The following is a 27,738-nucleotide window of genomic DNA, read 5'->3' as shown; positions in this document are numbered from 1 at the left end:
TAATTAGATTCCAAAGCCATAATTACTGTATAATGCTCATTTTATAATTACATTCAATGCCCCCAAGTGCCCTTTTGCAGTTTCAAATGGATACAGAATTCTTCCTCATTTCCTGTCCTTAATCGTTGTGCAGCATACCTGTGTGCTACCGAAAAGCTCCCGCATTCCACCCAAGAGGTGACTGCATGTCAGTAGTAGGGGAGGAGATTCCCTGGGCAGGTTTTGCATTTCCTTTTAGTTATTACTGCAAAGGACTTTGGGATCCTCCACCCCCTTCTGGATAATAAATGCTATAGAAATGTAGATAATATTATCAGGCTCATCAATCACAGCGAACCTGTGATGAGTTGCAGTTCCTGTGTGAACCAGGAAAGGAGCTAAACCCCTTCAATGGGCAGAAGGGAGGGAACTAGCCATCAAAGACTGCTGGGCTGCACAGAAGGACTGGCAGCTGTGGCTTTTTAGGCTTCTAGGCTTTGGAACTGTGTCAGCTCATGGGGGGGAAGTCATGAAAAGGAAGCAGAAGCTACAGGCCTGGGAGTGAAGTGCTGTGTTCCTAGGAAGGGAGAGGAATGGGTTTTTTTGGTCTCCCTCTCTCTCGCCTGGTCTGTGTAGGGGAGTGGTGGGAAAGGGAGTTAGTTGCTTGGGTTGTAGCACGAAAGTGGATGCTGGGCCTGTAGACTGAAGCTCTGGTAAGATTCAATTCTTTGTTTCTTTTGTCTCCCCTGGACCCTTGATAAAGGCAGGTGCCTGGTGTGGGTGCTGAGCATAGGTGCCTTTACTTGGCTTCGTGGGCCCAGAGGCTGTTTTCCTCTTGCAAAGACTAGGATGGCGCTCTCCCAGCCCGCACGCTCCTGGTGCCTGGCTCGAAGGAATGGCTGGTGGCCCAAATTGCTTCCACGGATGGAAGGGATATTTTTTTTCTGGAGGGGATAGAGGGTGATCTCTACAAGACAGCCCTCCCCCAAGCCTTTCTTTGGACTTCTCTGTAGGGCAGGGGCCCTCAGTGTGTGTGGGGGAGGGTGGGGGACTAAGCATTCTAGCTCTGCTGTCATCTCTGAGTGGCTTCTCTCTGCAGTTCTGAGTGGTTGGTCATGAAAATCCTGGCCTCCGGATTGGGCTGCTGCGTGTTGTCCCTCTTTAACTGCCTGGTGTCTCCTCCATCAGCACTGCCCTCTCTGGTGCAGAGATGAGTGGCACATCCCATGCCAAAAGGGAAACTGCTTTGGCTCCCTCCTCTCTGGCAGGTCCTGCAATGTGGGGAAAATAAAACTCCCCCTGACTCTCATATGCGCCCTGGGACTCCTAGCGATGGGATTGTATGGGAAACTTGGCTCAGAGCCCTAACTCTGGAGAGGTTAAACCTGTGGCCATCACAAACACAGCAGGGGCAAATCCTGATTCTTGGCTTTGAACAGCAAAGCAGTGGCCACCACCTGCAATGTAATGAAATCTCAGGAAAAGGGCAGCAAAAATCTGTACAATTCTGAATAACCAGGAACAACGTTTGCTCTGCAGAAAAGCCCAATATCCCCACAAGGTGTATAAATGGGTAGAATAGTGCTGTGCCTGCAGACGAGGGAGCCATCTTGCCTCTGTTAGCCAGAGCTGTGCAGGGGAAGCACCACTTGACTGGTTAGCACGGAGGGATATGAGTTTTGTAAGCTGCTTTGCTTCTCTTGCCTTCTGGCGGGCGGGTGAGACGCAGTCCTCTAGGCCTGGTTTGCCTGCCTGCATTCATGCTCTGCACAACAATCCAGCCAACACAAGGGCAAGATGCCATGGGGTGGGTGTAACTGTGTAACAGCCTTTGGTTGCTCAAGCAAGTGGTATCTGCCATCCTTACTGAACTGGCCGTTGTGTGCACTGATGCCCTCTACTTGATAGAATTAAAGAGCATCTTATCTGTGTGTCATAAACCCTATAGTGCTGAGGTAGTGGAAAATCTGTTGCATGTAAGAGACCTCTGTTTCAGGACCCGGGGGTTACAGTAGACGAGAAGCTGGATATGAGTCAGCAGTGTGCCCAAGAAGGCTAATGGCATATTGGGCTGCATTAGTAGGAGCATTGCCAGCAGATCCAGGGAAGTGATTATTCCCCTCTATTTGGCGCTGGTGAGGCCACATTTAGAGTAGTGTGTCCAGTTTTGGGCCCCCCACTACAGGAAGAATGTGAACAAATTAGAAAGTCCAGCAGAGGGCAATGAAAATGATTAGGGGGCTGGAGCACAAGACTTATGAGGAGAGGCTGAGGGAAATAGACTTGTTTAGTCTGCAGAAGAGAAGAGTGTGGGGGGATTTGATAGTGGCCTTTAACTACCTGAAAGGGGGTTCCAGGAAGAATGGAGCTAGGCTGTTCTCAGTGGTGGTAGATGGCAGAAGAAGGAGCAATGGTCTTAAGTTGCAGTGGGGAAGGTCTAGGTTGGATATTAGGAAAAAAAATTTCACGAGGAGAGTGATGAAGCACTGGAATGGGTTACCTAGGGAGGTGGTGGAATCTCCATCCTTAGAGGTTTTTAAGACCCAGCGTGACAAAGCCCTGGCTGGGATGATTTAGTCGGGGTTGGTCCTGCTTTGAGCAGGGGGTTAGACTAGATGACCTCCTGAGGTCCCTTCCAACCCTCATCTTCTATGATTCAGGAGTAGGAGGTTCTGAGCTGTATTCTCATTGATCTGAGGGTCAGGGTGCACATCCATTATCTAAGGTAGCTATAGATACACTGCTGTATTCCCTTAGTGACCTGGGGTATGGATTCACTAATGTTCATCCAATGATTATACTTTGTGCAGCACCTTCTGTACAAACTGACACTCAACTCCCTAGAGCTACGTAATACTGCGCTGGGATGGATTGACTGTCTTGTACCCTGCTAGTAAATATAGCAAGGTGAAACAGGGCAACTGCTACCAGTGAATCAAATCGTTCTGTAGAATGAGCCCGAAGCAGAGAATGTTATGTTCCCATGGCACCTCTTGTGCTGAAGGATCCCAATGCATAGAAACCACTGGGCCTCCAGCTGAGAGATGGCCACACCTCTGAAGTGGAGCACAGCAGTTGGTTTAATGGCTCACAGCAACGGTTTAGGATTGGATGCTGTCCAGGTGGAAGTTAGGTCACCAGAAGGAATCTTTTTTTACTCCTGTGCTAGGACACAGAGCAATCGTTGTAGCGCATCACAGGCCCATCTATGCTGGAGTCCTGCCTCTGACTGGCCAGCTGTAAAAAGCCTACAGTGGATGCTTCTGAAATAACCTGTTTGTAAGGGAAGTTTCTTCCTAATTACTGGCCATCATGTCCTGAAGTATGAGGGTTTATATTCTTTGCACAAGCAATGCTGGTTGGAACTAGGTTAGGCACTGTACAGATGGACCCAGCTCCTGGGAAAGCCAATGGGGAAAGACTCCCTGAGAATGAGGTGGGGCTCTCCGAGCACATGGGACATTGTTTCCAAACCAGCTATGGGTCAATCTTTGCAGCCCAGAGCTGAACCAGAATCTAAGTAAAGTTCTTCAGCCAGGCTGCAGAGCTCATAGCTGTACTTGAGTTGTACTGTAGGAGCCGCCGCCTGGACAGAACCATCCATCTTATATGGGTGGCAACTGCCCAGAGGCTGGCAGCTAAAGGATGGGAACTTTAGTGGGAGCAACATGACTGCAGAGCGGGGAAAATGCAGATAAGCTTAGATATTGACTCATCTGAGCGAGCAAACGGTTCACCTGCAAGCCTTTCCACGAGCCACTCATGCACAAACTGCTGCCAGCTCTCGCCAGGCACGGAAAAGTTAGAGGGATTGCAGAAAAGGAAAGCCACTTGGTTGCACTGCTGTTTCCTTTGCCATTGGCTCTGCCTCTCAGCAGAGAGAAGCAGCCGGGAGCTGGACCCCAGCTGTGGCTAATCTCTCCAGCGATGGGTGGGATGGGAAACCTGTCTAGAGGAAAGGTGGGGAGGTTGCTCCATTGCAACTGGCCCATGGAGAGTTGCACATGCTTCCCGTAGCTAAGTTCTAGCTAAAGAGCACACAATTCCTCGCTCGCTCACCCCCTGCTTTGCAAGCGGCACAGGTCCCTGCTTCCACGCAGCAGCAATGCAAATTATGAATCCACTTTGCTCCTGTAAAATCCGAAATGTTCTCTGGCGAAAAGACTGGGGAGCCCAGCTGCCTGGGCTTGTGTCAGAGGAAAACAGCACATTCCTGGAAGGGGGTGGAGAGGAAAAACTACCCCCTCTTTTTTTTTTTTTTTTTTTTGCATTTCTAACAAGTATTCCTTCTTTAATTCGTACTTTTCCCTCCCACCACAGCCTGGGCAGAAAAGATTTGCTCTGTCAGTCAAGTCCCTGACTGCTGTGGGAGGAGCTCCTGTGGAGGAAGCTGTGTGGCTGGGATGCTGCTGAGCCTGAGGATGGAGCTGCAAGGAGCCAGACGAGCAGAGGCGGCTCGGAGCAAGCCCAGCTCAGCCGGCTGCTGCATCTGAAGAGGAGGCAGAGAGAGGATTGCAGGCGCAGGAGAAGCTGCGGCCCCCCAGATTCCTGCTCGCTCCCCGCCGGCGAACTCTAAGGAATGAAAGCTTTCCAGGCAGACCTGCTGTTCCTCTGCTGCCTGCTGCTCAGCCAAGGTAGGACCCGACCCGGAGGTTACTGACTTTCAAAGTCGGCTGTGCGGGCAGGTTGGGACTGGTGGCCGGGCAGGGGTATTGGCTCTCCCCGGGGGGGAGATCAGGCCAGGTGAGTCTCTGGGTTTGGCCAGGAGGGGGGGCCTTATTTCGGAAAGGCTCCTTTGCTGGGATTGTGGAGTTTTTTCCCCTTTCTCTTTCAAGGCAACTCGCCTTCCAAAAATGTTTAACATGCAAATGAGTTCTTTCTGCTCTAGCTGCGTTAATTGGGTGTGTGTGTGTGTGTGTGTGTGTGTGTGTGTGTGTGTGTGTGTGTGTGTGTGTAAAAACACGGCTCTGAACTCCCTTCTCCCCCCAGCAGACCCCAGTGATGGCTTTGTTGGGGTGTTTTGTTTTTTGCAAGGGGAGGCTCTTTTGCCTTGGTGTGAGGTTTCGGTTGGGGGAGCGCGCATGGACAGGGGGGCTGCAATGGCAGCATGTGTTGTGGTGGAAAGAGGTGCCTCAAATGAGAGCGGGTGCTCCACAGGCTAGCAAGGGGGGGGTGGGTCTTCGTGTCACCCGGGGGATTCAGCGTGAAATGTAGCTGTGGTTCCTTTTGGCTCCTATGTCTGGAGAGAGCTGGGCAGGCTAGAGGAATTTCCCGCAGAACTTTGATATTGAGCAGCCAGCCCCAGGCATCAGGGGTTATTTCAGAGCTGTGGTGCTGGGCCAAAGCTTTTGCCAGTCACCTGTGGAATACAGAGGGTTTCTTGTAAAGAAGTGGCAGCTTGGAGCTGGTTCTGCCCTCCTGACATGCCCGTGCCGAGTGCCAGCTGTGTCACATAAAGGCACCCTGGCAGGGCACGGCATGGCATGGCACGGCAGGGTGGTTAAAGGAAACCACCCAGCAAATCCGTCTGTTGATCAAATGAAGGGTGAACTTCTTTGGGGGGAGAGCGTAGATTGCAACTGGCAGCTGTTTCTCCTTCCCCAGCCAAAGGCAGGTGGTTCTGGGGGCCAGCCCTTGGTTGGAGGCTCGGCGCTGTTATCCACTTGTTACTCTCACTTCTGAGCTGTGGGCTGGATGTGTGCTGGAGTCACCCCCAACGCCCTGTTCCCACTGAGGGTGCTAAAAGGAAGAGCTGCGTTTGCAATCAAACGTGCTTCTTCACAAAAGAGAGCCCCCTGATTTCAGGCAGAACAAACCTCCGCTCTCCTGGCTCACTGGGGCAGTGGCAGGGTCAGGTACATGAGCAATTTGGCAGCCTCGCTTTTCCTTGCAGTGTCTCTCCCCCAGCCCTCCGAGTCTCTCTGCTCCCGGCAGGTCAAATGGCACTTTGCTAGCAGATCTGCCGAAGTTTCCCTTTCAGCTCCAGAAGGGCCTCGCCTCCCCCTTTCCCAGGCTTTATTTGTAATTAGGACTTTTTAATGAGCCCTTGGTGTTTGCTTGAAAGCTGCCAGGTAGATCCACGTCTTGGCTGTTTGCTGTGTGGTCTAGTTGATCTGCCGCTCGGTTGAGACCTCTTGGGGATGTACCTCTCGTACCTTGCATGTTCTTGTCGTGTTACGTGGCAGCGCAGTTAACATCTGACGTGGGCTGGTTCCTACCATAGGAAGGATAAATGCTTCGCTGTAGCTATTCCTTGGAGTGCCTGAGCCATATGACGGTCAGCAATCAGGCTGCTAGCCCATTGGTCTGTGTGTGTGTTATGGGTAACTCTTCCAGCCCCCCTCCAATCTATGTGGCGGCCGAGGAAGGGGCAGCACAGATCCAGAATGAAGTCTGTTTCCAGGGTGCCTTGGTGTTTCCCCATGCCAGCTGCGTGTCTGGGCTGGTAATCCCTATGCACACTCAGGCCCGGTGCCCATTGTGGTGCCATTGATTTCAATAGCACAGGCACCCATGGTCATTAGAGTGCCACTCCAGCTGTTGGGCCGTACAGGCGGCATGTTGACTGATGGAGGTGATGAGCATCCACAGAGTAGTAACACCTCATGCTGGAGGGAGCCCGTAGGCCAAGTTCCCCTTGCCTTACTCACATGAGTAAACCCGTTGAAGTCAGTGAGCCATACCTACCCATGGGATATGTAACTGCTGCTGCAAGGAAGTCAGTAGCGCTGCAGTCACTTTCACTAGCGGTGAATTTGGCCCAAACGGACCTGTGTGAATAGCGCCACCAGGCTCCTACTCCCTGGAGTCCATAACAGCAGACGTGCAAGGATCGTGTGTGTATGATGCAGGAATCAAGCCTGGAATATTTAACTTAGACAGGCCTTACGTGAGAACCTCAAACAACTGATGTTCCTCCAGGTAAGATCATTGGACTTTGGCCAAGGATTTGTCCTCAGTTGACCCCATGCATCTTTGTGGCTGGTTGGTTTGTTGTTCTCCCAGGAAATGATGCCAATCAACATTGGGCTTCTGTGGGTGACCATCCAATGCCACAGATGCTGGTGGTGTGCTCTAACTATGACCGTCCTTCCCATGGGTTCCACATCCTGCGGGGTCGAGCTAGATAGTCCTAGAGTCTCTGGTGACTCTGATGAATCTTTAAAGCTTGTCATGTGATGAAACCGCCTGGAATATGTCCAACCAAAATTGGCAGCCTTAGATCAAACGAATCACGTTGGGCTGATGTGGATTCCCGTAGTGGCTTGGTTGGTGAGAGATCAATTTGACCTCCCTTACTTTGCACTGTGAAATCCTAGCACAGAATCTCCCCTTTAGGAGGTGAGCCCATTTACACTTCTGCTTCCCTGTAGACCCTTTTATAGCCTCTTAATGGAATAATTTTGAGATGTGCTCTTCAAAGCCCGATTTCAAGCAGAGCTCCAAGTGTAAATGTCTAATACTCTGGGTCCTCACCCCATCCCCTTTCTGCGTGAAGCGATATTACAGAATAACGCAGGAGGATGATCTCTCCTGTAGCTGATTCCTGTGCTTTTAAAGGGTCAGAGTGAACTTCTCTTAAGGCGGTATGGGGGAAACAAATCTCCTTCATGTGTTTTTAGTCTCTGATTCCCCTGCAAATGGTCCCAAAGCCCTGTTTTCTGGCTCTGGAAGTTGACAGCTGCCAGTGTTTTGTGTGTAGGGTGCCTTTGTGATGGCTTTTTGTTGTTTGTTTACTGCTGCTTTTCCCTAAGCTGTCAGGATCATAGTGCCTGATGGAAGCCAGGATAAAGTCACAGTGAAACTTACCTCCTGTTGGAGGGAGAGGTGTTATGCCCTTTGGGGAGAATAGAGAATTGATGCTGTCATCCACAAACATGAAACTCTTCTTTTTTTAAAAAAATTTTTTTATTATGCCCAGTTATTTTTCCCCTTCACCCAAAAGAGCTGAGGTTAGCAACAACAAATAGCCACATGGACAGCCCTTGCCATCTGCCAGATCCAGAGGCCTGGGAAGGTCCAGTGAAGGTGCTGTCACAGCCATATCTCAGTCTCGAGCAGAATTTCACGGCGTGAGCCCGTGAATATGCTGTGTTAAATCCATCTAGGGTGGTTCCCAGGAATCGTGACCCAGTGCAACAAAACATTAACAAACAGGTGGAGGTCTGCAACTCCACTTTAAAACCGGGCTTGAGTTGGGTTGCATAGGCTCCCGGAGTGGGGCAACATGCAGGCAGCTCAGTCATCGCGGAGGACCGTTTATAAATGCATGGGAAGCAGTGTGAGCTCTACAATCCCATTATGATCTAACCAATTCTGGGCAGGGCAATGGCAAAACCATTCTCCTCCTCCCCTCCCCCCCCGTGTTGGAGACTACTCTAGGCCCTGGCATGGGAATGCGCCTTACATTCCTCCTTAGCCACCCTTCCAACTGTTCCCTCCTTTCATGTCAGCCCTCTCCACCTGGAACAGATGTGCACTTCTCTTCTATCTCTTGAGTGCCTCCTTAACCCAGCCCGTCAGGAAGCCTTTTTCTGCCCCTTGGTTGGAACTGTTATGTCAATGTCTTGCCTCTGTGTTACTCTAACTCTCTGGGGCACGTCCTTGGGCCAGATTCTGATCTCTGTCACCCTGGTGTAAATCTAGTGTAACTAGACCAATGCCAATGAGGTATCTATCTGGGCGTTTTCAGATCGGAAAGTAGCCCTGGCCCTCAAGGCTCTGAAGTGCCTTATTTGTGTATGGATCTCTGGCTGTCTGTTGTCGATATTCTTGTGGAAAGGTAAACTCTAGGCTCTGTGGGAGCTGTACTGAACTTTTTCCCCTCTGCCCAGCTTTGAAGAGATTGCAGTCCTTGCAAAGAACTCATTAAAATCAAACCAGGACCCTTTGTCACAGGGCATTTTATTATTAGCTGTGTGTGAACATTAAAATGACTTGTCAGACCACAGGTGACAAATGCAGTGAAGTTGTGAGGTTAAGCTTATGAGGGAAATCAAGCCAAATCCAGGTACAGTAAGGACTGGGAAAACCCAGGTAAGGCACTGAGCATTACAGGCAGAGGATTGGGTATGATGGGAGAGATTAGGGGTCGGTGGGTGATTGGTGAACGGACCGGGAGCTTGCAGAGTGGCACTGATACAAAAGGAAGGTGAATCACCTTCTGGGTTGTATAGATTTACACATAAGGCTGGTGACTTAACTATTCCTTTTTGTACATTGTCTGTAGTGGGGCACATCTGGGGGGATGCATGCAGCGTTAAACTTAATGTCGTACGCACACAAACTGGAGAGATCTAGAGAAGGATCCTTTAATGAAAAGTTCAGGAAACACAAGCTATGGTTCTGGACTCTTGGCATAGGCTCTTTGCCCTGCAGGGAGTTGGGAGAGCCTTCGTAGGAGAGCGTGCCGGTATACTTGGTGGTATTCCCCATGCCAGGCAAAGGAATTTCCATGCTCCAGAGAGATTCGTTTCTCTTTACTTCTCCATAAATGCTTCAGGCCTTGAGAAAAGGTGTGACCTCGTGGGCAGTCAGCACCTTTCAGCATTCACCAATGCCAGCTGAGGAGGGATCATTTTTCAGTCACTAACAGTGGAACAAGACGTAATTGCCTACAATGATTAAAGAATGAACAAAGCTTTAGAGCCAACTGGTAAGGAAGTGTTTAGTACAGAGGATGGGAAATCCTGCTGATCAGGTATTTGCAGGTTTCAGTGCCCTAGGAGTTCAAGGGAAAATTATATGGGAGGGAACTAGAATCAACATCATATTAGAGATGGAAAAGGGCTGTCTGGTCTGTCCAAAGTGCTAATGCAGCATTATTGCTCTCCCATGCTTTGTCCAGTCCATTCCCATATGATTCTGATGATAGGGTTTGCATCAGCTAATGGGGTGTGTGGAAATCCATCTGTATGTCCTGCAGTGAGATTTGCTAGAGGCTTTTTCAAACAAGATCTCTACCACCAGCTGCATTCAGTCATAAAAAGGGTCACTGGCCTTTCACCCAGATCTTCATTGCTTTTACAGAACAAGGGAGTTCCAAGTAGTGGCTCGTGCCTTGAGGCAAATGCTGCATTTGTAACTGGTCTCCCTGTGCTAAGTTTATGCAGAGGTCTCAGGGCAGTGTACAGTGCACAATATGTCTTGCACGGTGCAGTACATCTCAGGCAGGTGTCATTACTTTTGTCTTGTTTTCCTGGATGCCTCACTGTAACTTTAAAGGGATATCGGTCAGGTAAAATATATAGATAGAAAATGCTTAGATCCTTGGATAAGCAGCTCCCAATCTTTTCCCATACTGTAGCATAAAATATGTTCTGGGTTTTTCTCTCCCCTCCTAAAAGGGGAGGAGTTTGTTTGGGACCCTGAAACCTGTCCACAACCACCAGGTGGAGAACCCGTGTCGTATATTATTATAGATCAGATTTTTTTTTTTACTATCCAATACACTTCATCATTAATGGCACAGGCTTCCTGTTTTGTCTCTACATGCACAAATAGAAAACAGGTTAGTCATTTTCATTTTTTGTTTCATTATCTCTTACATTTGGCTTCTCATGCTCTTGCCTGATGCGGCAGTGTTTGGGTTGCAAAGACTGCAGGGGAATGGTTAGGAGATCATCTCTGTTGGACGTAGGCTTTACCAAACCTATACTGTTTCCAGTTTGATCCAGCAGTGTCCATTTAAAGATGATCAGCAAAGTGACATTACCAACCCGGAAAGCAGAGCAGGGAGGGCTGTCGTTACATGAGGGGTGGATCTGCCTCTTCCTGTAAAGCATTAGTCAAAATTTAAAACGTGCTTTCCATACCCCGTTTAGCAGTTGATTGTGCACTTGTTGGCGCTCTTTAAATGTCACATGTTATAAGTGGGAGGTAAAAGTTTCATATAGTTAGGTTCAGACGCCAGCTCTGGGATAAGAGCTCATGTTAATGTGGGGGCACTGAATGAATACATTAGAAGAAAACTACAGCAGTAACCCCAAAGCCTGCTGCATCTCCTTTAGATGCTGTAGCATTTCTGGACTCCAGCTGTAGAACATTGTAGTACTTGCTTTTAAAAGGGCATTCACATAACTGACATCCATTAATGCTAATGTGACCCAATCCAGTCTTCAGCTGAGAATAATAGATGCCTTCAGTGTATGGAGTAACTGGGAACAGTGTTCAGTGGAATACACTTTTTGGATCAGAATATGCTCACCCAATGGATAATTAACCTCTGCATGCAAGGAAAACTTTGGAGTTTAGTTTTCTATACAGTGAAGGGAAGATTCATCTTTTGGGTCACTGCATGTAAGTCAGAGGAACTACACTAGGGATTGATTTGGCCCAGTGCCTTACCCTTCCATTTCTGTCATTAACTTAGTGTTGCTTAACTCCTGAAAAGGAGATCAGAAGTGAAGGGCCTGGATTCTTTCCATTTTTCCTCCCCTCTCCAGTGGTATAAATGAGTATTCAGGCTGTATACTGCCAGGAGTCAGTAAATGTCAATATTAGATAAGTGTTTCCTTTATATCACTGCAATTTAGCATAAGCTGCTTGGAAACAAATGTCTCCCATAAGCATGTGATGTTTCAGTAAGTACACAGTCAACAGTACTATGAGGATTAAATAAATGTCAGCACCGCTTGTATACTCAGTAACAAGTTAAGACAGCTGAACTCGCATAATGGCCAGCCTGGCTATCGCACTGGTGGGAGAACTTTGCCACTTGTAGTTTCCTGCAGCTGGAAGTAGCCATTTTGGGAGGTGTGGGGGGCCCCACCCTGCCTTGCAGAAGGGTGCAGCAAAAAGTGATGGAGACTCAAAATTGGGGTGGGAGGCTGATCGCTCACCGGTCTGGCACACGTGGTACGTGCCGTATGTCGCTTCAGGAGGAGGCCAAAGAAAAGCAGCTGGATTTTGCTGTGAAAATGCCATTTTTCCTCCCTCTTTCCCCCCTTGAAAATTGCCAAATGGGTGGAACTCAAGGATTTGCTCTTTCCCTGGCATGAGCAATCTTGACACACACATTCCGTTTCCCACCAGAGAGGACAAGCTTTGACTCTGGTCATAACGTGCTGCCACGTGGAATGTTCCTGCCCCCAACTTAGTTGAGAGGGGGTAAGAGTTGGTGTGACCTGTGCCGGCCTAAAATGTGGCCAGTGGGTGCCACTGCAAGCTGATCCACTCCAGGCTTCTCGCTAGCTGGGCTGCAGCTAGTGACTTCATTGCAGGCTGGCTGGCGGGTGATTATAAATATCTTCCAAGGAAGATGGGCTGGGGCCTATAGCATGTCACTAACACAACAGATGGCACCAGACAAAGCTATTGTTTGTCTAGGAAGCCAAGTGAGGACCCCATTGCTTTGTGAACACTGCACACTGTGATGTACCAGACTCGAGCTTGCACCAAGACCTGCTGGTAAGTTCATGGAGGCAAGGTCCATCAATGGCTATTATCCAATGTGGTCAAGGACTGAACCCCATGCTATGGGTGTCCCTAACCCCTCTGACTGCCGCTTGATAATTGTCTGTTCTGTTCATTCCCCTGGAAGCACTTGGCATTCACCGTTGCCAGAAGCGTATGGCCGTTCTTATGTATGTCTTGGCCAGGAATTGCACCTTGGCTTCCTGCATGGCAGGCAAGACTTTCTACCACTGACCCACTGCTGGTGAACTCAAGTGAATAATTCCTGTTCCTTTACAGGTCCCCAGGGGTGAGCGTGACAGTGTGCATGGCAGGGCTGGCTGAGAAGGTTCCAAGCCATTGGTGGTTGCTTTTGGGCAGGAGCTGGCCGCCTCTACTCTTATGAGTGGCTGGGTGCCATGCATCTCGGAGGCTTCCTTTTTTGCGTTGAAAGCCCATTGGTTGCTGTCCTCTAGTGTGGTGATTCTGCTGCTGCTAGTGCCAGGCTGGATCAGCGGAGGAGCAGAAGGGCTGGTTGGGAGGAGGGGGCAGCCGAGCAGTCCAGGTGTCCATGAAGTCTAGCATCCTGATCCTTCAGGGGAAAGTGGGAAACATGTGCCTGCCCTCTTTGCCCTCCCTCCAGTTTTAAACCCCACAGTACAAAGCCCTGATAACTCCGAATTAGCTTGAGTAGCGACTACCTTTCGTTAATGAATGTAAATCCTCCGGCGGCTTTGCCCAGAACGCTAGAACTTATAGGGGGATCCCAATCTTTCACTGGCATAAATCAGAAGTGGCTCCACTTGTAACATGAAACTGATTGGCGGTGATTCGAATCAGGCCATCAGCTTTGTGTTGAACCTGTGTCGGAGGGCTGAGTCTAGCCTGTGGATCCAAGGGTTGGTTCTGGATACAGGCTTCCCAAAAGCAGCTGCAATATAGGGCTTTTGCCCTGACTCATCTCTGCTGTTGTGTGACACGAGCGAGACTGGCCCGCCATGATAAAGTGTCCACACAACCTCCCTCCAGCATCTATTTGTATCCCTGAGCTGGCTTCAGTTGCTTGAATAAAAGATTCTTTGTACCAAGCAGGCATGGGACTAGGGGATCCCACGTGTCTCCTTTGAGGAGGAGGTTCTAAAACCAGGCCAATAAATCGAGATGACATTTGACAGACACCCCGAGCCCAGCCCCCCACCCCAATTCTGTGCGGGAAGAACCCATCCCTCACTTTGCATCTCTGTCAGTCACCAGACGCTGTGTCTTGGTCCGTATGCGGCAGGCCACGAGTCCGCTCTGAGCTGAGGCAGAATCACAGACCAAGGTGTGGGATTAGTCTTGACATCTTTGCGTTCCCAAAGTTGCAGAACCACTTCTCTTTCTGGGTGGGGAGGAAGCTGACTGCCGTCTTGGCTTTGCCCGCTTCTTCCCAGCTGCACAGAAATAGCTACAGATGAAATCCATGGAGTCAGATGAGCGAGTCCTGGCAGTCTGCCTAACCCTCTTACCTCTGGGGTTGTTCCCCTGCAGTGCCTAATCTAGTGACTCTGTCCTCCCTGGTCCTCGCTGACTCAAGCAGCGTATCCTGATTGGGGTCCCATCAGTTGCTGTCAGGGCATTTGCGGCCGATTCAAACTGCGAAAGATTGTGTCTCAATCATAATCTCACCTTGCCGAGTTTGTGCATTTGTGATGCTAAGCAAACAGCCGGTAGACTTGCAGGTGGGTTTAACAATTCAAACCACAGACAGGGGCGTGTGTATGGGGGGGTGGGAACCATGTATTTCAAATATTAAACCAGGTTATCTGGCAGAGGCTGAGAGCTGCAGCTCCTCCTTGCTTTTAACTTCAGCCTGGTGGTGGCAGCAGCAGCACTTGCATGGAGGAGAGCGGTCCTGCCAGCACAGGGCTCCCTCGGGGAGGCAGTAGCAGATTTGCGGGGTCTGTCTGGGTTCCCAGCCGGCTTGCCAGCCTTCCGACTCTCCTGGAAGGCTGAGGGCAGAGCTTGAGTCTTGAGGGGAGAAGCCATGGGCTTAACCCCATGTGCTGTGTAGAGAGGTGATCTTAGACAGAATATTTGGGGAGGGGGGAGGAATCTCAGCCCCGGCACCTTTTGAGGGAGCTGCTGCATGCTGGCAGTTCATGTCAGTGAGTTGTATGCAGGATGCTGATGGCTAGGCTCCCCTCCCTAAGCCAAGGTCCAGTGCTGCTACGGGGAGCTGATCCCAGTGCGACCCCTGCTAACGGAGCGAAAGGGCAGCGAGACCTGGCTGGGCAGCGTTCGAGTCGACGGTGTTGCTGAATGAGGAGGTGGGGGAACGCAGTCCAGCCATGCTGTTCCTAGACTACCAGTTCTTGGTGACTGATGATGAATGTGCCCGGGTCTCCTGGGGAAGGGGCGGGAGGGGGAGCGGGGGCAGAGCGTGTTGGAGAGTAGCACAGCAACCTTCACCAGCTCACAAAACAAGCTGGTATCGCCGGCCAGTGGTGCCTGCTGGGTTGTTATTTTCCTTCCTCCTTCATGAGCTAATCCCAGAGTGTGATTTAACGCTTTTCTGCCGCGCTCCTGGCTGTGTCTTTAATAAGCTGGGAGCTGCCAGTCCAGTCCTTTCTCCCCCTCTCCCCCCTCCCCGGCTTTACGTGTCGAAGAAGCAGAACAAACAGATGCTAAAATTAGGCTCTGTTGTTCGCAGCACTTTGTCCTCCTGATCACAAAGTCTGTCGCTGCCTGGGCTTACTTCGGTCTGTGTGCAGAGGGAGTTTGGGGAATAATAAAGCTGTGGGTGTGTCTGAAATTACTCATTACATTTTGAGCTGAGATGCCAGCTTCCTATTGGCAGATCAGATATTTTTGATGATTTTCTTGGTGGGGGGAGGGGGAGTGTGGCGGGATCACGTTTCCTTTATATTTAATATTTTTAATAGTGGAAGGCACCAGACTGCTTTAAAGATGGAATTCCTCAGTCCACAGCCATGGAATTGGCTTCCCCTGCCAATGTGCCTCTGTGGGGAAGCAGTCTTTACACAGCTCACTCTGTCCTCAGGCCCTGATTCTGCAGGCGTTCACACTGCATGTTGCAGCCCCAGTGATTTCAGTGGGCACGGTGACTGTGCAGACAGTTCAACACGAGTGTAAGTCTTTGACGGATCGGGGCCTTAGCCTTTTTGCAGAAATGACCCCTTGAAGGATGTGAGTTTCTCTCCACTTAGAGAGAGGTTGAGCCATTATTGGCAGATCTGTGTCAAGAATGTAGATATTCTGCCTTCCTGGGAGGAAGCTTTCCAGGAGATCAGAAACATCCTTTCTGTCAAGCCTCTGATAGTAAAAATGTCATGAGATGCCACAATTCTGTGATTAACTCTAGGCTGAATGCAAGGTGGAGGCGGTTGTGTTAACCTGTGTTCTTTTGCCTCTTGTGTGAGCATCTATCTCCATGCCAGAAATCATGTCTGCAGATTCCTCTCTTTCTGGTCATGCTTAAAATGATAACATTGGTTTAAGATATACACTTATGATAAACTAGGAAACACGGCATCCTTTGAAATCTTCAAAGCCCTGTTCGATCAAATGAGTCAGCTAGACAGGAAAATAGCTAGGCTAGGCATTCAGGTCTCGGTGTTTTTGAGACACAAAGTTCCTCCTAAACACCTCCCTTTCTAATTCATCATCCTCTGCTCTTTCAGCATGTGGCTTGGACCATAACAAGGTGGGAGGCGCTTGCTACATTTGGTCTGTCTCTTTGCCGTGTCTCTGTTGTATTCTTTTTGACTTCCCATATGCTCACGCTTTGGGTGTTCCTCCTCTGCTCCCCCACAAATGGAATCAAACCAGAGGGGAAAATCTCATCCAAATAAAATTGATTTGGAAAAGAGGAGAAAGCAAGAGAAACTTACCCTATGCCTAGGAAAAATGAGAGGCTGTATGAATCTACCAAAGAGCTGCAGACCTTTGTTCTTGTCTTTGCAATGGAGATCACAGTAGCCTTTCAGCTGGCAAATGGATTTCCGCAGGCAGTTTATTCCTCCTAGAGGCTTGAGGTTTTTCCAAGCTCCCTGGAAACTTCCCAGAATGGAAGGAAGGCCAAAACCCATTGTACTGTACTTTCGGACAAGTCACTTGTGACCAGATGTGGTGGGGAAAATGAATTTCCTTCCAGGGGAAAGATCGACATTTTTAAAATGGAACAGAAATTCAGGAAAAAAAATTTTGTGGAAACCCTGCTAGACCTGTTTCATTCTGACTTTGCAACCTTAATGTTTCTCTGTTGTAGGGCTTGCCGTGTGTGCAATACAAAATTATACTGCAATGAATTGACTAATATGTGCATTGCTGCCCTCTAGTAGATGGAATTGGAGCTGATAAACTGTGTGTCATAGACTCTACTCTACTCTACTCAATAACAGAAGTCTATTCTCCTTAGTTTGAGGTGAGATGTTGAGCTCTATCGCTGCTGCTACCATGAACTTTTAAGTAGCCATGGTGTGCAGTGTAGTGACAATCATAAAACTTATAGCAGGCCACAGATGTTACAATATAATAATTCTGCAGCAATATCAATCTGATTCTGTAACTGCTCTAGAGTTCTGTAAATCATCTTGCCATTGATCCAGTGCAATAAGGTTTTATTCTTTGACACGGTTTATTTCCTTCTGTTTGTGTGTGAGACTTTTCTTTCTCTTACGATACACGCAAGAAAGAATCAGGCATCTGTCTCTCTCATTTGCTCTTCTCTAAAAGAACCCTTAATCCACTCGTAAGCATTAGAAAATTCAAAAGATTAAAAAAGTGCCAGTGACATTCATCCGGCCCCAGTGCAATGAGCAGGTAGAGAAAGGTCCTGAGAGGCAATTGACTAGATTGATGGGCAGTAATGTGCTTAATAGTAATTTTTGTCTTGTTTTTTAATAAAGTGATTGATGAATGCAGGCCGGAGTCCCCGTGTTGGAGGCCAAGAGATGCAGTTAAATACAGAGGCTTCTTAACTTAATGAGGCCATGCAATAAAAACGAGGCATAATGAGCAAAGTATAATAGTATCATTAGAGTTATGACTTCACTGCGTTGGAGGAGGGCTGAGGAGGCAGCAAGTGAGGATGCCGGGTTAAAGAGCTCCCTGGGAGGAACGACGTTGCTACTCAAGGGGGGTTTCTTCTAGGAAACAGCTTGTGGGGGATGAAGATTCCCTGGCTAGGCAACCCTGCATGCGCATTCTACCACTGAATGGCCTGGGAAAGGTAGTCCTGTACTTAGGGCAGTTGTCCGTGCTCTGGAGACCTGGGTTGAATTCCCTGCTTTGCCACAGATTTCCTATGTGATCTTGGGCAAGTCAGTTAGCCTCTTTGTGTTTCCATTCCCCATCTGTACAGTGGGGCTGATAGCCCGGTCCATACCTCATGCATGTGTGAGGGGGCATGCATTAGATTATGAGGGGCTGGGATTCTGCAGTGAAGCGGGGCCCTAGCAGTACGTACGAGATGGTGCTCAGTGCAGACGTGTCAGGAGACTACATCTGCAGGAGGCATAAGGGGTCTCCAAACATTCCCTTGGTTGCAACAGGTCAGTGGTGGGATAGCATCAGAGTGCGCTACCTAGGAGAAGATAGTGGTGCGCCACAGTGGCCAAGAGATGCTCAGATTTAAGAACTTGTCAGGGGCTGAGTTGAGTAGCTGCTGCAGCACAGTTCTGTACCAGTCCCTGTTAAAGGCTGTGAAATGTCAGCGACACCTAGTCTGATAACGAAAGGAAGAGAAACAAGCTCTGAGCGAGGCAGGCCCCTCCTGGGAAGTTCTCATTGAAAACAGATAATGACTTAAAATGAAAACAAATACAATAAGTGATGGGTTGAGTATTTCATACCCCCAGCAGTGGACACAGTGTGGCTCGTAGGCACGCCGAGCGCTTTGCAGGTGTGTGGGCCCAGCTGTTCGAGTGCTCTGCACCAATGGTTGGAGTCAGATTGTCAAAACAGCCCAGCGTTCGGCAGGAGGAGCTGGCTGCTTGCTTTTGGACCTCACTGGGAAGCGCCCAATTGCAGCTGCTGAGCTTTCTGAGATTTGGCCACAAATCTCCTGATCCGAGAGGGAGGTAGGTCTGATCTCCATTGTAGAGATGGGGAAACTGAGGCACAGGGGCCTCGAGATCGGCTGGGGAGTTGGTCGCAAAGTTAAGACTAGGACCCAGGAGCCTTGATGAGAGCTGTAAGGCTCCTCCAGCCGGAGCTGACACTGTTCCCTTGTGCTGCATCCGTCATCTCTTCTCCAGGCCTTGGGGAGCCTTGCCTGCCTGCAGAGATTAGGGGTGGCACTGCTGGGGAGTGAGGGGAGCGGAGAGCTGTGGAAGAGGGACATTGTGAAGACTTTATGAACGTGAGGGGGAGGAAGATTGGGGGGGAGACGGGAGTTATGGGGGGAGAACATCTCTTGAAGTGCAAGTCCAGAGACAAACCTGCAGAGGCTGGCTAATGAAACTCTCTGGCTCGTGTGTCCCAGAGGATCTCAACCCCATCACACCACTGCTGTGAACTCCACCCCATCTCTCACCACTCCTCCACCCTCCCCTGCCCCAAAAAGCAGCTTCTGTCTCCTATGCAGAGTGTTCCTGTACACATCTGAGCGTGTCCAGCTGTCCTTCCACGGGAGCTGGCAGTGCCAGGCTGTTAGACCCCCTCGCCCCACCCTCAGCAGCATCCCGCAGGAGATAACACCACCTGCTAGGAGGTTAGTAGCCAGAGCTCACTGCTGTGCGACCGGCATCCAGTAAAGGTTACGCAGTCGATGCACTCAAACAAAAGCCCCTGGTACCGTCATCCTCGACTGGAAGCAATCCGATCCTAATCCCATTATGCAGCGCTCCCGTTGGTTTCTTCCTATGGGTGCATTTGTGTACATTTGCATTTTACTGTCTGATCATATGCATAGAATTCAAATTGAAATTGGGGGCTTGAGTAGATTTGAATATTTACAAGGTATGCCTTTTATTTACTTATTTATTTGGCGCCTTCCCCGACTGGTGCTGATGCCCTGGAAAGGAGCCCATGTATCCCACTGGTTAGTGTGTGTCGTTGGTCATACAGAATTCTGAGCCTCGGAAGGTAAGACGCTGTTAGAGCCGCAGTTTGGGAGCCTGGTCTCTCTAGGTCGGACTGTATCAGCTCATGCTTTTAGCTCTGGAGGTTACTGGTTCAGGTGGGAGGGGCATGCAGGGGTCAGATTGGGCTGTGGACAGATTTGGGAGGTGCCCTTCATCCCCACTCCCTTGATGTGTGAAAAATTGTTTCACAAGGGATATTGAGTTGGGTCTGGGCTGCAGAAGGAAATGGAAAACCTGAATCCGTAGGCCCAAACCTGGATCCAATCTAGCCTGTGATGCTCCTCAGATTGGCAGTGAAATTCTTACCTGGATCCATCTTTGGATTCTGACCTACACGTTGCCTGGCCCTTCAAAGTACAAGGGTGCGTTTGGATCTGGGCATCTGGCCCATCTACAGTTATTAACAGGCTGGGTTCAAGGTAATGGCTAAAGGAGTCCTAAAGGAATTGGACTGGACATTTTTTGTTGCTTTTACAGTGAGTAGAGAACATGAAAAGTTGTTGCTTAGTTTCCTGCTTGGTGTTTTAACCTTAGAAATAGCATGGGATTGTGATAATTCCAATAATTCTTAATGTCCACCCGATCACGCTTGTATAGTGCCATCCATTGTGCTGGGCACTGGTGAAACACACAGTAAGAGACTGTCCCTGTCCCAGAGTGCTTCCAATCTGAACAGACAAGGCAAAGGATGGGAGAAAGGATCGTTATCCTAACTTTATTGATGGGAACCTGAGGCTTGAGATAGCAGTCAGTTACCTTGAATTAAAATGGGAGCAGAGCTCCGTGTCTGGACATGTCCCTATATGACTTGCCCAAGGGCAGGGAGTTGATAGAACAGAGCCCCTAGACCTGTGCCTTAAACATAGGCCCGTTCTTCCACTCTCAAATTCTCCAAGATTTGCCCCGCTCCTGCTGTTTTGGCAGCCCTGCAGTCTGAGCAGCAACATAAAATGCAGAGGTGCCCAGGGTTTCAAAGAAGAGAAACAAGCTAAGCCAACTGGAGAGAGAAAAATACCAATGTTCAGTTATTGCTATATCCAACTTTCACCCCTAATGACTTTGGGACCAAACCCTGTATCCTTTTTCTATTCGGATGGTAATCAGAATGAGGTGATTTGGGAGGTGTTCCTTCACAGCCTGCCATGGCTATGATGCTGTTTAAGCAGATGAAATGCACTCTGGACCTATGTGCTTTTTTCCAAACTCTAATCCTGGAGCAGCAACAACAAAACCAACCAAACAAATTTTTTGCAGATACTTCAGAACTTTCAAAAAGACTCATGGACACTTTTTCAAAGAGATTGAGCAGCTCCAGCTCCCATTAAAAGTCAATGGGCACTGTATGTGTCGGGCCACCAGTTTGGATGGCATTGAAAACAGAAGTGAAAGCATGGGGAGAGGCCCTAAATATCTCCTGACAGGTTCCACTATGTTTAACCACTTTGAGGTATCCACTGCAGCATGAATTACCCTGTCGTAACCTTACAGAATGCAGTGAGGTATAGATATGTTCTGTACTGGGCTGGTCTACATGCACTCAGCTTTCAAATGAAAATCCGATGTAATCTGTGACTTGGTGCAAGATAATGTTCGGACATGCTTAACTGACTATGCAAAGTGCTAATGTGGATTTAGCTGAAGTCCATTTGTACTGGCTTGAGCCGCTTTAGTCCGAACTAAGGTTGTCCGTTCATGAAATAACAAAATAATTGAATTGAAGCTGGTTGCTACCTTGGTGCAAGCTGATGTGCAGACCAGCACTGTGTCCATATGTTATCTGCCCAGCCTCTATCACCCTGTTGTTCTTTCTACAGATTTATTATACACCATGTCCCAGCTTGGGTCACGTGGCCATTATTTTCAGTTGCTATCTTCCAGTGTCCCACTATGAGGTCTTGAACCTAGGCCATGATATCGCATGCACCTTGACGTCCATTTGCTTCAGGGAGAGTTTTGTGTGTGCTGCTATGGCTGGGTAAGGTGTGATATTTATGCCAATACGGTACAACTCCTGTTAACGTCTCTAGATAGGTGTCTTACTTTTCCCTCCGCTGTTGGCATGAAAAGAAGTGAAATTTCCATAGTTGCTGATCTGAAAATTGTATGTATCTGAACCTGAGGTTGAGAAGAGCAGAGACCAGGTCCTGTTGAGTGCTGGTTCCTGGAAGTCATCTCTTCCATTATTGAGAGAAAGGTGCCTCAAATCCCAGCTGTATGATGCAGGAGTCTGCGTGTACATGTGCGCCAATGCATTGCAAGCACTCAAGACATGGCGAGCTTCCAATCTTTCCATGCCAGTTTCTCCTGTCCTCGCCTTTTTGTAGTTTCTCGGTTTGTCACTAGCACAAGTGACGAACAGCCCTGAAGTCGGGGCTTCCAAAGTAGCAGCCGGAAGTGGGTCAGACCTCATGGCCCCAGGAGAATGAGTTGCCATAAAATCAATCCCGATTGCAGTTGTTCTTAGGAATGTTGTACATTGATAAGGGAGTTGTTCTGCCTTAACAGCTACTGGTAATGTTGCTCTGGCTTATTATATGCACCAATTTATATTTTAAGTATAGTCAAAAGTGATAACTTTAACATTTAATTTAAAAACTGATTACTTGGTTTTTATCTATGTGAAACCAAATTAATCCTGACCTTGATCCTGTCTTTTTTTTTTTTTTTCCCCCTCTCCTTGTCAGAGACACATGTGGTCTGTATGACACTAACAATGAAAGGAGAAGAAAAATGTTTGCATGGTGATAAATAACTGTTGCAGACACTGCTTTTATTCCCCCAAAAATTTCTGCTCTACAGGCTTAACAATGGAATCAGTGGGAGTTTGTTACTTTGTGTGAGATTCTCTGCCTCTGCTCACGGAGCTGGGCTTTGTTGAATAATGTCTTGCTTTATCCTACCCAGAGAAATCACATTTTCTACTTTGCTTTTCTCTCCGCTGTTAGTTTCAGAAGCTTTTTCATAACACACTGCAGACACATGCTACCTCACACGCTCTTGTATGAGCTGCTTGCAGTCCCAAATTATTAAGCTGCACATGCTCGCTGCACATTTTGCACCACACATCAACCTACATGTTCTTACCTTCTTTTTCAGGAAGGGTGATCTTCTGGATAAGGCACTGGAAGATCTCCGGTCTAGCCCCAGCTCTGCCATGGACTTCTTGCACAACTTTGGTCAAGTCAGCTAGGCTTAAGTTTTCGAAAGTGACTAATTTGGGGTGACTCAGATTTTGGGTGCCCCATTCAAGGCATCTTAAATAAGCCATATTTTTAGATGGCGGTTGCTTACTACTCTTGGCTAATCAGACCTTTCAAGGTAGCTCCAGTTGGGCACCCGAAATCACTAGTCACTCTTGGCAGACTGGACACCGTAACCTCTAGACCTTGCTGCTTTATCTGGTTTACTTTTCCCCTCACCCTTGTCTGTCGATTTGTTAATCGGGAGCACAGGCCATTGCTCAGTGTTCGTACAGCACCCAGCAGAATCAGTTCCCAATTACAACTGGGGGCTCTAGATAAAGAACGACCATCCCTGGGGTGTGGTGGGAGGGAGAGAGGGCACGGTGCATCCCCTAGCAGTCAAGGCTGTGTTGTCACTGGGCTCTACGCAGCTGCAATGAGATTTCTGCACACCACGCACCCAGCTTGTTGTCTGCACCTGACCAGCATGGCAAAGCTGTTGAGCATCGCGCGCCGGGTGCTTGAGCAAATGTCTGGAGCTTGCACCAATGAGTGCCTTCAGCTCAGCAAAACCTCCTGACTCTTGCAGCTGTGGAGTGAGGCTTGATTACTGTGATTATGTCCAGGTGAAGGTGCTAGCCACCACTGGAAGGGCTGGATGGGGATAGCGGTGCTTGTTTGCGCAGCAGCGGATTTGTGTAAATGCTTCCATGCTCGCATTCCTTTGGGGCTCACACTGTTCATCTTTGCTGCCCTCTACGAGGGTGCTTGCTTGCGGTGAGGGTAACTTGCCTTTGGACTGTAGTAAAGGGAGGTGTTCTCCTAGGCAGCACACGGGGAGGAACTTATCGTATCAAAGAGAAATGTTCTCCTGTTGGCCAGTCAAAATACGTGTGCTACTTACTAGCTTCCTTTACTGAAAGTTGTGCATTAACTTCACAGTAGCTGTATTTGACATACTGTCTGTACTACATTATAGCATTGGTAAATCGCATGTATTATAACCATTTTTCCCCTATCCCTGTGTGTATTGGATAAAAATTTCAAAACTTCAGTGCTGATGTCCTTACCCTTAAAAATGCCCCCAAAACGTCTGCCCACAGTTTCTCTCTTCCCAAGTTTCTCTGCAGGTAGCTTTTCACACCTGGCCATGCATATACACTGTATTGTGCATGTGCAAATATGCTAGTTCAAAGAGGGGAAAGTGCGTGCGTGTGTGTGTTTGCACAGAATTACAAGCATTAGCCATGCTTCACAGCTGGGTAAACTGAGGCACGGAAGTGCCTTATGCAAGATTCCACGGCAGTCAGTGACAGAACCTGGAGAAGAGAAATGCAGTGCTCCTGGATCCATCTCCTTCTTTCTGCTCTAGACCAGTAGTTTAAAACTTATGGTCCACAGACCTCTGGGGGTCCACAGACTATGCCTAAGATTTTCAAAGGGGTTTGCATCTCCATTTGACTTTTTTTTTAGGGATCCTCAAATGCAGAAGGTTGAAAACCTCTGCTCTAGACAACTGAGTCTCTTTCCTGTGCAGTGTTTGATGATGGAAATGCAAATATTCAAGCGCTCACCCTCAAAAACCAAATGAAGACAGGCCTCTTTAGACACTGATGAGAGTGCAGGGCCATTAAAAAGTCACAAGTCTTGACACTGTGCAAGTGAACATCGAGCAGCAGTTGCATAAGCCCCATTTGTTTTACATTTTAGAGCTTAATGAGACAGAAATCACATGGCAATTGTCATATGTGAAAGCAGAAAGGGCTAGTTTGCATCTAACTGACGCACAAGCCATACACTGCAGTGACACTAAGGCCATGTCTACACTGCTGGCGAAATTCGGCGGCAGTTAACGGAAGTTACGCAAGTTATGCAGAGTAGTTTGTGTAACTCCTGTTGCCTTCGTAACTTCTGTTTAGTGTGCCAATCCCACTGTGCTGCACCGACAGGAAATGTGTATCTGTCAAGGCAACGCTACACTTTTTGGGGAGGTAGTTTTATTAAATCGACTTTGGGATCAATTGAGCGTGTCTTTACTGCTGCTCAATCGAACTGGAAAAATCGATCTGACGGCAGCGCATTTGCCCCCATCAGTGTAGACATAGCCTAACTGTTTGCAGAAGTTGAGACTGTGGTGTGACAGCTACTCCCAACTTTGCTGCATTGGGTAATTCTCGTACATCTGCAACCCACTGGGTCTAGTTGGGTGCAACTCACTATTTATCTTCAGGTTTTAAATGACCCCTATTATCATAGTATCTGAGCACCTTGATCTGTAATGTATTTATCCTCAACTCCTCTGCAGGGTAGGGCAGTGTTGTTATTCCCTTTCACAAATAGGGAAACTGAGGCATGGAGATACTGACTTGCCCATGCTCATACAAGGAGTCTGTCACAGCAGAGACTGCAGCCCAGGTCTCTGGTTAGCACCCTAGCCATTGGACCTTTCAGGCTACAATGTGCCATGTCTCCAGTGCACAGAACTTCCGTAAGCACCGTGCTCTGCTGAGTTCTGTGAATGCTTCTCTTAGCAGTTGGTACTCTAGATGGAAAAAGACTATATAAAAGTCCCCTTCTGACATGTCTGCAGTACTCCTCTGCCACAGCCCGATGCAGTCTAGAATACAACAAAGGTAACGGCAATTTTATTCTTCAAAACAAAATAAAAAAAACCTGGAGTGATTACTTTTAGCTGGAGTGGTACCTCTTCCTAGAATAGAAATCTTCACCCACTAATCCTGTTTGACAAACATCTTGTTAAATGCTGGGATGTGTTACCTTATGGGAGAAGTGAAGCATCAAAAAGGATACCGATGCCTTTTTATACTGAGACATGGCAACCTGTTGTAGAAACAGCCATAATTTTCTATATAAACGCTCACATTGTCCTTGTTTCTTCTTCATAATTTCAGTGTAAATCTTTACCAACTTAAAAATTACTTAAAGAGGGATGCTCAAAGCACAGTATCTTGGGTAACTTGCCTCCCCTTTATGTATCAATTTTTGCCTTCGGCTAGCGAGCTAATATTTGTAACATGCTAAATCAGTACTGAGCTAAAGCACAAGCTGTTGTGTTTTGCCCAACTACCAGACAATACATTGTGGGTGTGTATAACCCACACCCAGCACTGTGGTGCTCCGTCGCTCTCTAGAGGTGGCTGGGCCATACATAGGCTGATGAATTGCTGGCTTAGGCAGTAGCAGGTCATGCTGTAAGATTCAGAGGTCCCATGTTTCATACTTGCTGTTGATGACCCCCGGGGAGAGAGATCACGTTATGTGCTTGTCTTCCTTTTTTAATATGGGCATGTCTCTCCCTAGCTGAGATTATCCCCAAGGCTGTAGATGGAGAAGGTTTCCCATTTGATTGCATCGAAACGGGGAGGAAGATTTAAGGAGTCATCTCATTAATGGTTAGCAGTCTAGATGAGGAATGGGCAGACATGGATTCAAGAATAATAGGGACCTAGATGGCCAAAGAATCTATTTATTTGTAATCTTCCTGGGGGTGATGAAAAGGAGACAATGTGAGTTGGGTCACCTTGATGGGAGCACTGGGAAAGATTATAGGTGAGTCACACTTTACCGATTGCCAAAGAGTTTGAGGACTTGCAACAAGATGGAAAACTCATAAAGTTAACTAAGCCCATCGTGTGAAATAAAGGAAACCAGGAGTGCATGTGAGTAAAGACACATCACTTGAATGCTGGAGTAAGTCAAATAACCGACCTCCTCTGTCATCACGGAAAACTGAACCAGAGACCTCCCAGAGCTAAAAGCATCTGTTTCTACCACTTAAGCTAAAAGTCACTCCATCAGCTCCCAGTTGTAGTAGGTTTGTCCTCCCCCCACCAGGGGAGGGGACCATGTACTTACTGAAGGGGACTACATAAACCTGAACAGTGAAGTTCTCCAGTGCATCCCCACTAGCTTGTCTAAAACCCCCAGACACTGGGCTGCTACCGTTAAAAACATGGGGCCTCAGCTCCCAAGATAATTCCCATTGCTGCAGTCCGTTAAAACTGGAGAGCTCAAAGCACTGGGACAACTACTGCTGGGAAGGGAGTAAGCTGAGCTAGTATGTCTTTTTTTTTTCTTGCCTACTGCAGCGTTCTCTCAAACCAGGCTTGTAAAGTTGGACATGAGTCCTGCTCTGGGTTCCCAAGCATGCTGCCGGGCGGACGTGTCCTGGTTCTTCTGATCCTAGTGTGGAAATTGGTGACTTTTGTGTGTTCTCCTTCTCTAGGGAAACCACAGCAGTAACACACCACCACATCTGCTCATGTACAGATGGGTCTCGTCTCATCCTTGCAATCTCACTGATCTCTTTTTGTGTGTGTGTGTGGGTAAGGGGGAGAGACTAATGATTTAATTAAGGGAATGGGAGAAAATCCTCCTTAGTGTTCATTGGTATTTAAAGGGTATTGCTGATTTGCAGCTTTTCCTAAACAGATGTGCTAGTCTAGAGCTTAATTTAGTCTAATGGAATCTAGTCATTACACTTGCATCATGGGGGGAACCTATATTTGGTTCTTGGTGAATCTTTATTTCTCTGGATGTTTCCCAATTCTTTGTAAAACAGAACCCTTTTCGTGTACAGCCGTGCTGTCTGTTACAGCTATTATACGAACACCTTGCCTTTGTTTTAGCTGCCTGTTGAACCATTCTTGTGAGCTGTGATAATCCAGCAGAGACATCTGCAGTGCTCACTGTGTGATATTGATGGAGCCGGCGTCCCTTTCATTTTCCATACAACAGCAGACCATATGCAAGGATGTAATACAAATTGCAGCTTTTTATGTACAATAGCTCAGGCTATTCCCTCGCTGGAACAGGGGCTCGTTTATAGCCGTAGTCTGTAATAGCGTAATCTTTCAGAAGTGGACAAAAAGGGTAGAGTATAACTGGTAGTGGGAACTGTGTTCTCCCAGCTTGTTCCTGTCAGCACTGGACAAACTAGCTTGGGCAGAATAAGCAGGGGCCAAAATGCAAACCATTGTACCCAAGGTGGACAGAGGGAAGGGATTGGAGGAGGTGGCTCCCTTCTCTATATGTAATCCCTCTCACCAGAGCTCAGATGGGTTTGAACCGAGTAC

The 27,738-nt window shown here is 48.2% G+C and overlaps 1 long non-coding RNA gene across 5 annotated transcripts in view; it reads left to right on the top strand.

The window, feature by feature from the left end:
- The first annotated feature begins 460 nt into the window (after positions 1-460).
- LOC137162653 (uncharacterized) overlaps positions 461-27,738 on the top strand; it is a 61,196-nt gene continuing 33,918 nt past the window's right edge. For 4 of the 5 annotated variants that reach the window (XR_010922456.1, XR_010922457.1, XR_010922458.1 and 1 more), the window contains exons 1-2: positions 461-692; positions 4,300-4,613. This is a non-coding gene — a long non-coding RNA (uncharacterized lncRNA). Of the gene's footprint in view, positions 693-4,299; positions 4,614-22,556; positions 23,692-27,738 lie in introns of those variants that run through there. The other variant, XR_010922451.1, reaches the window with a different exon arrangement.

The sequence above is a fragment of the Emydura macquarii genome, unplaced genomic scaffold, assembly GCF_026122565.2.
Source record: "Emydura macquarii macquarii isolate MOO-44397 ecotype Brisbane River unplaced genomic scaffold, CSIRO-AGI_Emac_v2 contig_312, whole genome shotgun sequence".
Lineage (NCBI taxonomy): Eukaryota > Metazoa > Chordata > Testudines > Chelidae > Emydura > Emydura macquarii.
Note: the sequence above shows the minus strand (reverse complement) of the source record. Positions and strands in the feature narration are given on the sequence as shown.